Below are 12,381 nucleotides of genomic sequence, written 5' to 3'. Positions count from 1 at the left end.
CTACTGAGTTGCTATGAACTTCAGTGTTTTCCTGATACTTCAGTGTGATAGTTCTTTTGGATTTTGTTTGTAGTCATAGAATATAATTTGTATACTATCATTTTGATATTATCCTGTAGTTAATATTTGTTTTATGGCCTACATCTATTTTGGTAAATCTATGGATACTTGAGAGTGATGGTTTCACCTGTGTATTCTTGGAGATTTTCTTCTGACTCATTCTGTTATTTGCTGAATAAAATGTACTGGGATAACAGATGATACTTGCAATTTTTTTTCTTTTTAAATACTCTATCTTATTTTACAAGATGCATTTTGAATCTCTATTTGATGTAAAAATTTTAGGATTATTGCATTGTCTTGATTAATTGAACTGCTTGTAAATATGAAATGACATTTTTATTCCTCATGGTAGTTTTGGTTATTAAATACACCTTGCAAAAGCTCATATTCCTCAGTTTTGATTTGTCAAATGTTATTGTGGCAAATATTTTCCATTTTAAATGAATTTGTGTTTTTACATTTAATGTATATATATGATAGAGAGTATATAATTCATCTTATTTTCTCTGTACTGTCTAATCATTTGACTTTTTACTGATATTTTAGACCACTTCCTTTTAAAATGATTGTTTATGTAATTCAACTTATCTGTCATAATATTGCTTTCTTTTAATTCCATATTTTGTTACACCATTCTGCTTTATTTTAGATTACTATTTTATTTATTCTTATTTATGTGAAAGACAGTTACAGAGTCAGGTAGATACAGAGAGAGGGCTTTTACCTGCTGGTTCACTCCCCAAATGCTCACAACAGCCAGAACTCAGCTGATCTGAGACCAGGAGCCAGGAACTTCTTCTGGGTCTCCCACACAGGTGCAAGAGTCCAAGCACTTGGGCCATCTTCTACTGATTTCCCAGGCCATCGGCAGGGAGCTGGATCATAAGTAGAGCAGCTGGGACTTGAACTGATGACCAAATGGGATGCCAGTGCTGCAAGTTAGGGCTTTAACCCCCTGAGCCACACTGCCAACCCCAATTACTATTTTATGATTTAGTTATATTTCTATTTTAGGAGGAATTATTAATTAAAATCTTTTGTTTTGATACCTTAGTAGCTGCTTTACCAATATTAACATAGATTTCAACTTATAGCATTCTACCTGGAAGTAACACCATAGCAGATTATATATAATAAAAACACAATATTTTCTCCTTGTCCTGTTACACCCTTCCTGCTAGTGTAAGATTATAATTCATTAAATTTAGCAGCAGAATTGCTGTTTTCCTTCAGATATTTTCCCTCTCCATTTTGGGGGCTTATATTAATCACTTGAAGTTTTATCATAGATCAGCACTGTCTCCAAGATGAACATATTTTTTATGATGTGTAATTTATGTTAATTTCCATCTAGTATAGTGACAATCACTGGCACTGTGATTTATATATTTGCAACTGTAGGTTATTAAAAATGTATATATTGACAACTATAGGTTATTAAAAAAATTTTCATGCTTCCACTTACCTGTTTCCAGACTGATTTTTGATGCAGTTCAGTTCCTTATAAACAGGTTCATCTTTTCCAGTCTTGTCTTATGATTTGTTATGTGGATCATAACCATGCTTAGCCCACGAGTAATCTCCTACTCCTAAGGCAAAAACATTTATTATTGCTCTCTTCACTGTTCTCTGACGAAGGAGTTTTCAGTCTGGCTGGTAGGAATGGATGATTAAGTGCAGCACTACATGGGCACTAGGCACAATTTCCTGTAATGTCCCACCCACAGTATTTGGGTGTTTTCTGATGAGCATGCACTGTAAATGACTTGGATTAGAATTCAAAGATGGCCCTCCACAGTTCCTGATTCTTCCTCATTCCTGCCTTTTCCTCCCCCATATTCTTCCCTGTGATTTGGGACTGCCTTTGTGTTCCGAGATGCTCAGCTTCATCACATCTGCTCAGGGAGTCAGGGAGACACTGCCTCAGCTCCTTCCCCTGTGGTCTAGAATCTCTCTCTAGAAGGAGCTGTGGAGTGTGTGAGGCCTACTTCATTTCTTTTCCATCTTTCAGGTTTTGTCTTCATGTCTTGAGGCCCATTATTATGAACAATGTGTATAATGCAGTTTTTTTTTTTATTATTTCATGTAGGAAGATAAACAGCCCTTACTTAAACTTGGTCACAAGCAAAGTGCATTTGAGCTTCAGCATGTGTTATAGATTGGCTAGGATACTCTTCTCCCTTTTCTTAACTGCTTTGTGCCTATCCTTTATTTTTCAGTCTACTTATCCTACATTTAGGAAAATCTTTCCTGGGTCTGGTGTAGATTGAATTCTCTAATTCAATTCTAATTCATTCTCTAATACTTTTTTTTTTTGGACAGGCAGAGTTAGATAGTGAGAGAGACAGAGAGAAAGGTCTTCCTTTCCATTGGTTCACCCTAACATGGCAGCTATGGCCGGTGCGCTGCACTAATCTGAAGACAGAAGCCAGGTGCTTCCTCCTGGTCTGCCATGCGGATGTAGGGCCCAAGCACTTGGGCCATCCTCCACTGCCTTCCCAGGCCACAGCAGAGAGCTGCACTGGAAGAGGAGCAACCAGGACTAGAACCTGGTCTGCCAGCACCGTAGGCGGAAGATTAGCCAAGTGAGCTGTGGTGCTGGCCTAATTCTCTAATTCTAATTCTAATTCAAATTCTAATTCTAATTCTAATTATTTCTCTCATTGAACTCTGTTATCTTGATAAACTACCTAAATTTAGAATAGTAATTTTACTTTCATTTCTTCTCCACTAGACTCTAACCTGAATAAGAACAGTAATTTTGTCTATCAGAGGCTACAATATCTTACATAGTATGCATTCTCAATATATATTTGCATTCTTAATAAATAGTGTATAGTTAATGGGAAAGTTACCATATATTTATATAAAAGTATTCATTTATTTTTCTCTTACCTTCATACTGAACAAATATCACCTGGAAATGGAGAATGGGCAAAGCAGCATGAGACAATTCTGGAAAAGTGTATGTGAATATTTCAATAAAACTTAGAGAATTTTCATTGATTTCATGATGTCACAATGAAACCTACAAGCAGGATGATTTGAGGTTCTCTGATAGGCTAAATGAAGGATAAAATTGATATTCTAAAGTAAAAGAATATCTAAACAAAATAATAGTATGCACGTTACCATATAAGTTATACACTGATTACCGGAAGTAGCACAAAGGAATATGTTAAAGAGCAAAAATATGGTGACCAGCACCGCCACTCACTTGGCTAATCCTCCGCCTGTGGCACCGGCACCATGGGTTCTAGTGCCAGTTGGGGTGCTGGATTCTGTCCCGGTTGCTCCTCTTCCAGTCCAGCTCTCTGCTGTGGCCTGGGAAGGCAGTGGAGGATGGCCCAAGTGCTTGGGCCCTGCACCCACATGGGAGTCCAGGAGGAAGCACCTGGCTTCTGCCTTGGATTGGTGCATTTTGTGGCCATAGCAGCCATTTGGTGGGTGAACCAATGGAAAAGGAAGACCTTTCTCTTTGTCTTTCTCTCTCTCTCTCTCTCTCTGTCTAACTCTGCCTGTCAAAAATAAAAAAAAGAGCAACAATATGGTGGAAGATATGAGGTAATTTGATGAACTTAAAGGTCTAACAGTCACTTTAAATTTGAGAAAATAATGAATTTAGGAAAATCAAGGAACATTTATGTCATTTACTATTAAAATCACTAATGAAATACATGAGCATCTAAATCTATATTTATAAAATATCAGTAACCATAGAGTTATTTTCAGTCCTCTAGACCACCAGAAAAGTTAAAACCTATATCAACTCAAAAGATAGATTTAGCATTGGGCTGGTGCTGTGGTGCAGTGGGTTAACACTCTGGCCTGAAGCGCCGGCTCCCCATATGGGCACCAGTTCAAGATCCAGCCTGCGGCACTGGCATCCCATATGGCCACCAGTTCAAGTTCCAGCTGCTCCATTTCCGATCCAGCTCTCTGCTATGGCCTGGGAAAGCAGTAGAAGATGGCCCAAGTCCTTGGGCCCTTGCACCCACATCAGAGACTGGGAAGAAGCTCCTGGTTCCTGGCTTCAGATTGGTGCAGCTCTGGCTGTTGCAGCCATCTAGGGAGTGAACCAGCGATGGAAGACCTCTCTCTCTCTCTCTCCCCTTCTCTCTCTCTCTCTCTGCCTCTCAACCTTCTGTGAAACTCTGACTTTCAAATAAATAAATAAATCTTTCAAAAAAAGATAGGTTTACTATATTGGTAAAAGGCAGTTCTCATGGGGGGTACATATGGAAGCAACCAAGAAACCTTAGCAAAATTTTTGGTTTGTTCATTCCACAATGAAAGATCGACTGTTTGTAAGTGCTAGGATTGTATTAAAATGGATAATTAAAAACTTAATGAAGATAATTCAAGGAAGGACAATCCATTTATCTGAAACATCATGAATGATTATATATCCAAGTGCTAGCAGTAAATTCAGAGATGAACAAATGCACAAAAGATATGCAGTGCTCAAAAATGATATTGCATTTCTATAAATAGACTTTATTATTGATAGGGACAATAATAATATGAAAAGCAGATATAAAAACCAGAACTTGGTAAAAAATATTATTTTACAATTACAAAAAAGAAAAGGGCATATATATTTTTTAAGATTTATTTTATTTACTTGAAAGAGTTAGAGAGAGAGGTAGATCCAGAGAGAGAGAGGGAGGTCTTCCATCCACTGGTTCACTTCCCAAATGACCGCCACAGCCAGAGCTGTGCTGCTCTGAAGCCAGGCACTTCATCCGGGTCTCCCACATGAGTGCAAGGGCCCAAAGACATGGGCCATCTTCTACTGCTTTCCCAGGCCATAGCAGAGAGCTGCATTGGAAGTGGAGCAGCTGGAACTTGAAACAGCACCCAAATGGGATGCCAGTGCTGCAGACCAGGGCTTTAACCCATTGCCCCATAGTGCTGGCCCCCATATGTATTTAAAATAAAGATCATGGCAATAATTAGGACATTTTTCAAGGAAACGTATTTATATCTAGAGATACTCTTTATTTTTCAAAATTTAGTTATTTATTTTGAAGGAGTTACAGAGGGAGAAGGAGAGAGAGAGAATTTATATCTGCTATTTACTCCCCAGATGGACACAATGGCCAGCACTGGCCACAGCCAAAGCCAGGAGTTGCTTCCAAGTCTCTCACATGGGTGGCAGGGCCCAGAGAGCTGGGCCATCATCTGCTGCTTTCCCAGGCCAATTGCAGGAAGCTATATCAGGAGTGGAGCACTTGGGTGATGAACTGGTGCCCATGTGGGATGCCAGTGCTGCAGTTTGCAGCTTTACTTGCTATGCCAAAACACTAGCTCCTAGAGATACTCTTTAAAATGTGATAATGGGAGGCACTGTTATGTAGAACTGAGGAATAAACAAAACATATATAGCCAGTAATGAGAACATTATTCCATTAGACTATGCTGGTTCTGAGCAATGTGTGTAATTCAGTGGCTAGGAGAGAGTTAGTGTCAGTGGTCTCACAATTAAAATGTGAGCAAGATGTCCTGAGGTGCACAGTGGGAGGAGTGGCTGACAGAATATATATGATGTACACATCTGTTGGAAATAAATTCAAAGATAAACCTAAAAATACAAAAGGGTTGCAGTTGTTAATATATATTGTTTATTGTAAGTAAAAACTCAATTTATAGGTGGAAAAATTGAGAAACTGACAACCAATTATGATGACCACTTGGTGAAAAGCCTCACTACATTTGCATCAAAATAAGGGAAAACAGAAATGAATGAAACATAAAGTGAAATTTTGCAGAATATCCAATGAATCTTGAAGGAAGCATACGTGTAAGCAGCACTGCATCACTGAGTTTGAAACAACAGGATAATTTGTGGGTTATCAGAACTAAAGAAATATTTAAAAATATATGACCTGGAATGTGAAAATGATAATACTGGACAAGATTTTAAAAGCTGTGTACATAAAATTGTTAACAAATAGAAATTTTCATTTCGTTGATATCATATTGTTGTAATTGGCTGCCCCTAGGATATTGATGATTCATACAAGTGATACTAGTAAATTAAAACAAAATAGAACAAAATGAAGGCAGCTGCCATCGCGGGGTGGGGTGGGGATGGGGAGGAGGAGGAGGGTGCAGAGGCTCTGGTGGTGGGTTTGCACCCCAGCAGGACGGGTCTTCAGGCTTGCCTCCTCTTCTCAGAGACAGGGGCAGACCTGGCAGTCAGCACCAAGAGCAACCAGTGCCTGGAGGAGGCCAAGGCCTGCGTCCTGAACGGCAACTGCAGGAAGCTGTGCTCCTCCTATATCTCCATCCTCAACCCAGGAGCTCGCCCTCGTAGTGCTGCAGCCATCACCAGTGCCACAAGGCCCTGCGCCAGGTCTTCGTGTGCCCAGCGAGTACACCTACGGCATGCTCCTCTGCTCCTGCCGAAACCAGGCGTGCACTGAGTGCCGCCGGCAGACCATCCTGACCAGCTGCTCTTACGAGGACAAGGAGCGCCCACCTGCTTGGACCTGCATGCCCTGAGCTGCACCGACCACCTGTGCCAGTCCAGGCTGGCCAACTTCCACGCCAACTGTCGAGCCTCCTCCCGGACACTCACCTGCTGCCCAGGGGACAGTTATCAAGCGTGTCTGGGCTCCTATACAGGCATGGTCGGCTAAGACACCCTACTAGGTGGACTCCAGCCCCACTGGTGTGGTGCAGCTGCTGCAGCAAGGGAATGTGGAGGAGGACTGTGAGAGGTTGCTGAGGGACTTCACCGAGAACCCGTGCCTCCAGAACGCCATCCAGGCCTTTGGCAACCGCACTGATGTGAGCGTGTCCCTGAAGGGCCCCCGTTCCTGGCCACGTAGGCCCCTCGGGTGGAGAAGACGCCTTCTCTGCTGGATGACTTGAGTGACAGCACTGGCCTGGGCACAAGTGCCATGACCTCCTGCCCTTCTGTCCAGGAGCAGGGGCGAAGGCCAACAGCTCCAGAGTTGAGCCTGTGCTTCACGGAGCTGATGACAGACATCATCCCAGGAAGCAGCAAGGTGATCAAACCCAACTCCGGCCTCAGCCGAGCCAGGCCGTCAGCTACCTTGGCCAAGCTCTCCCTCCTCATGCTTACCTGGGCCTTGTAGGCCCCACCCTGGGGAACTGTGTCCACAAGGCTTCTGGAAGCGCCTCTGACAAGAACTCCTGCCTGACACAGCAGACACAGAAACACACGAGACAACCACACACACCTTGCAAACAAAACAAAACAAGACAAAAGCGAGCCTTCTCCCACCTCATCTCTGAGCCTGTCTCCTCCCAGGTTTCTTCTCTGGAGAACTTTTTCTAAGCTGGACAGACAAGCAGGGGGGCAGCCTCCATCTTCAGCTGGAGTTTTCTCCTCTGGACCCCTTTGAAGCAAGAGACCAAGACCCCTGCTGCCAGGGGGACATGTGACTGTGCCTGCTGCAGGCTGAGGCAGGGCAGCCCCTGCTGGACACCTGCCAGGGGCAGCGGGCACCGGGAACCTGTGGGTCCCGTCTGCCCCTCCTCTTAGCTGCAGGAGTGTTGACTGCTTCTGTGCCCTCAGCAGGCCGGTGGGCCAGAGTCTGGCATGGGTGGGGGACCCCTGCAGAAGGGGTGATGTACCCTGAGCTCCCTGGGAGGCATGGATGGCAGAGCCCAGCCCAGCCCAGCCCACCTGGGGCACCAGCTCCAGGGTGGAGGTGGGGGCTTCTGCCTCCTTGGTGGCAAGAGTTTTAGGGTCAGAGAGAAATGAGGCTTTGTTGGTGCTGGATGGGTGTATGTGGTCTCACTGGAGAGGGGCAGCAGGATCCGGCGGTGGGCGCATGTCTCCAGCAGTTGTCTGCATGCCCCCCTCCATCTCTGAGACCTAAGTCAGCTGTACATACGGTCTTTGCAAATGTGTGTATATGCATATCACATCTGTGTGTCCTGTGGTTCCCTGTTCTTTCCTTTTTTTAAGAAATGGACCTATTGAAATAATACCCCTTCCACTTCTTCCCCCCAAGATGAGCGAAAAGGTGTTATTCTAAAGTTTATGTTTTTAATAATGTTGTCTACAATGGGAACAGACAGCCCCTGGCCCCTCCCCTCCCTCTGTGTGCCTGGCTGCTGTCAGCCCAGCTGGGGCTGGGGCTGTGGCCCCTGGTCTGCATTCATGATTAATTAAGCAAAAGGCACCAATAAAAAAGAATACAGCTGTTACAATTATATGCTAATTACTGTAAGCAGTACAGGAGCAATGGTAGAGTAAGAGACAATAAAAGCAATTTGTTACACAGTGTTCTGTTACAATTAAATAATAATTAGATAATTACAAAAAGCTAAAAAAGTTAAATCACGTAACATCAGGGCAGTTACCAGGATAATATCTGTGGTATTCTCTTGTGTTGACTGATGCTTTCAAAAATTTCAGTACCAGTGATAAATTTGGAGTTCCCTAAAACCAAAAATATTTTAAAAACGTGTGATTCTCATAGTATGAACAAATACTTTGGTGATAAACCATTCAGAGATACTGTGTACATGTAGGATTCCAAGACAACTTAGACATTTTTCAGAGGGCTAATAATCTTACAATGAGAAAGCCAACAAAGCTGTTTATGGGCTCTTAATGCTAGATCAAGATACACTAAGAAAATGAAATTATAGAAATTATATGTAGGTAATATCTTTGAATTCAAAGACAAAAATGGATGGGTGTAATTTTTATAATAAAATGATGTTATGATAACCATGAGTGAGTAAAGTATTTTGGCAGAAACAATGAATGCCTAGAAATATAATCAAAATCATATAAAAAATTGCAGGAACTAAAATCCAGAACAGGTCTTGCCCTTTCCAGAGTGATCTTAAAGGAACAACAAGAGCACTATTAAATTTCAATATCAATAGGAAAGTAATCCCATAAAATATCCATAAAGGGTGAAAAGCATCCTTGAAGCAAAGAGTACTCTGGCCCTAGATATCTCTGAGAAGTTTTGAAGATAGAAATTGCTTGTTCCAGAATTTGGAGTGAATTGACAGCACAATAAAAAAGCTAACAAACATGGTCACATGCTCAGGGTGCTAGCACTGGTATGCACTATGATTTGATGATATAATTGGGAAATATTCAGAAATTCAAATACAGTGCCAGCGCCACAGCTCACTAGACTAATCCTCCACCTGTGGGACCGGCACCCCGCATTCTAGCCCCGGTTGGGGTGCCAGATTCTGCCCCGGTTATTCCTCTTCCAGTCCAACTCTCTGCTGTGGCCCGGGAGTGCAGTGGAGGATGGCCCAGGTCCTTGGGCCCTGCACCCACATGGGAGACCAGGAGGAAGCACCTGGCTCCTGGCTTTGGATTGGTGCAGCACGACAGCCGTAGCAGTCACTTGGGGGGTGAACCAACAGAAAAAAGAAGACCTTTCTCTCTGTCTCTCTCACTGCCTGTAAAAAAAATTAAAAAATAAAAAATAAACTCAAATACAAAGTAAAGCTTAAAAACTTTTTGCTTATTAGAATATAAATTACATTGTGGTTACTGAGGGTAGAACTGTTATTTTTTAGGAGTAATAATAAAATGAAAACACATAAAAAGAGAATTTGTTAAAAATAGTTCATTCAATTATCTTTTTTTTTTTGACAGGCAGAGTGGACAGTGAGAGAGAGAGACAGAGAGAAAGGTCTTCCTTTGCCGTTGGTTCACCCTCCAATGGCCGCCGCGGCCGGCGCGCTGCGGCCGGCGCACCGCGCTGATCCGATGGCAGGAGCCAGGAGCCAGGTGCTTTTCCTGGTCTCCCATGGGGTGCAGGGCCCAAGCACCTGGGCCATCCTCCACTGCACTCCCTGGCCACAGCAGAGAGCTGGCCTGGAAGAGGGGCAACCGGGACAGAATCCGGCGCCCCGACCGGGACTAGAACCCGGTGTGCCGGCGCCGCTAGGCGGAGGATTAGCCTAGTGAGCTGCGGCGCTGGCCCTCAATTATCTTTAAAGTTGAAAATAAGTGGAAAAGTGTATGGAGATAAAGCAAAGATTTTGGAAATTACCAGGAGCATCATAGAGAACAATATTGGTATTTACAGCTATGCTTTGAGCATTCAACATGGCAGTTAAATTGATAATCCTCTAGAATTTCAGCCAAACTAAAATACTATATCCCCTGGGAACTAAGAAATACTGAATGGGTCAAGAAGACTCTAAGAATCTGGGGACATGAAATAGTTGCAAAGACACTTTAGATTATTTCCATCAAGTCCATGTCACAAAGAGAAAGCCCCCCAAGAGGGCCTGGGATTAATAAGAGCAGGACTGATTCACAATCAGATGCTAATGATAAAAATAGGTCACACAAGTGCATTAAAAACAATGATAAATAAAATAATGTATATTTTTTAATATATAGGTTAAATAATAGTGTGATCAGCAGATATGAAGGTATTTGTGGATTAAGAGTCTCATAAATTATTTTACTCCCAGAAAATGTTTAAAATCATAGATTTTTGAAAATTTAAGTTTTCGTGAAATTTATTAAGCCACAATAAAAGTTTACCATGATTATCTATAGTTCTATGTACTAGGATTGACTTGTACTACACATCATTGATGTATACATATTATAGAAATAAAAGTTATCTTTCTACTGTTTGCTTGTTAAACCTTATGGTAGTGGTGCATTATACTTGTAATTATACAGTAAATTGAAAGTATTTTATTGCAAAAGTTAAAGAAAAAAAGGAAAAGAGAGAGAGGATTAGGGGAGGGAGGGTGAAGCATGGTGGTCTTCTTAGAACTGTATCTATGAAATACATTAAATCTATTTTTAAGGATTTATTGATTTATTTAAAAGTCAGAGTTACACAGAGAGAGGAGAGGCAGAGAAAGAGAGAGAGAGAGAGAGAGAGAGAGAGAGGTCTCCCATCTGACGGTTCACTCCCTAGTTGGCCACAACTGCCAGAGCTGTGCCGATCTGAAGCCAGGAACCAGGAGCTTCCTCTGGGTCTCCCATGTGGGTGCAGGGGCCCAAGGACTTGGGCCATCTTCTACTGCTTTCCCAGAGCATATCAGAGAGCCAGTTCCAAAGTGGAGCAGCCAGGTCTCGAACCAGCACCCATATGGGATGCCAGCGCTTCAGTCCAGGAAGTTAGTCTGCTGCACCACAGCATCAGCCTATTAAATCTATTTTCTTATATTAATAAAACATAAAAAATCAAAAAAGGAATATGCATGTGAGTATAGAACCTATATTCTGATGATGGGAAATAGCAGTAAGCAACAATGTAGGAGCAATAATAGCAAGACAAACACAAGAGAATTGGGCGAAGCAATATGTATTAGATATACACAAAACTTGGGAAATAACAGAAAAAAAGTCAACAATAAGCAAAGAAAATACCATGTCAGTTAACAATAAAAAGAAAACCTCTTAAATTAAAGATACTGTCATCTATAGCTCTACTTTGAAGATATCAACAGGGGCTGGCTCTGTGGCACCAGTGGGTTAAAGCCCCAGCCTGCAGTGCTAGCATACCATATGGGCACTGATTAAAGTCCTGGCTGCTCCACTTTCAATCCAGCTCCCTGCTAATGAACCTGAGAAAGAAGCAGATGATGGCCCAAGTCCTTAGGCCCCTGAACCCACATGGGAGACCTAGAAGAGGCTCCTGGCTCAGCTCTGGCCATTGTGACCATTTGAGGAGTGACCAGGATATAAGACCCCTCTCTCTGTCTCTAACTCTCCTTGTAACTCTGTCTTTCAAATAAATAAAACAAAATTAAAAACAATCACTAATAAAAAGTTTATTTACACTCATATAAGCCACCAGAAAAAAGTCAAAAGTTTATCACCACGAAAGGGAGAATGATAATATGTGCCCATATATATATATGTGTGTGTATACACACAAACACACACACACACACCGTGTGGAGAATCATTACCCTTGACTAAGATGGCTCTGAGGCACTGTGAATCTGGTTTCCAGGACAGTTTATAGAATGCTGGAGCTGATGATGACCTCACAATGAAAATTTATGTCATGTACACAGGGCTGGAACTGGTCTAGATTAGAATATTTTGAAAAAAAAAAAGTGAGCTCAATGATTTTGAGGACCAAACAAAATTCTACATTTCTACACTGAAATTGTATTTCAATTTACATGAATGTCCATAAGGCTAAAATGCAATCTCCTGCTAATCAGAGAGATGAAATCGGCCATAGATTGTGCTCAGATACTATGAACATAATATTTGATTGGACACCTTCCTAATTTATAGAACTGATGGCCTAAAACTGATAAAGAAAACTAGGATAGCCTGAAGCCTCTGTGCAAAGACTGACATAAATTAGTTTA

General features: G+C 42.0%; 1 pseudogene; it reads left to right on the top strand.

Annotated features, from left to right (window-relative positions):
- The window catches only part of LOC138847874 (GDNF family receptor alpha-2 pseudogene), a 45,404-nt pseudogene extending 33,624 nt beyond the window's left edge, over window positions 1-11,780 (top strand).
- Window positions 11,781-12,381: the final 601 nt, after the last annotated feature.

This window comes from Oryctolagus cuniculus (genome assembly GCF_964237555.1).
Source record: "Oryctolagus cuniculus chromosome 17 unlocalized genomic scaffold, mOryCun1.1 SUPER_17_unloc_2, whole genome shotgun sequence".
NCBI classification, from domain to species: Eukaryota; Metazoa; Chordata; class Mammalia; order Lagomorpha; family Leporidae; genus Oryctolagus; species Oryctolagus cuniculus.
This window is presented reverse-complemented; position numbering and strand designations above follow the sequence as displayed.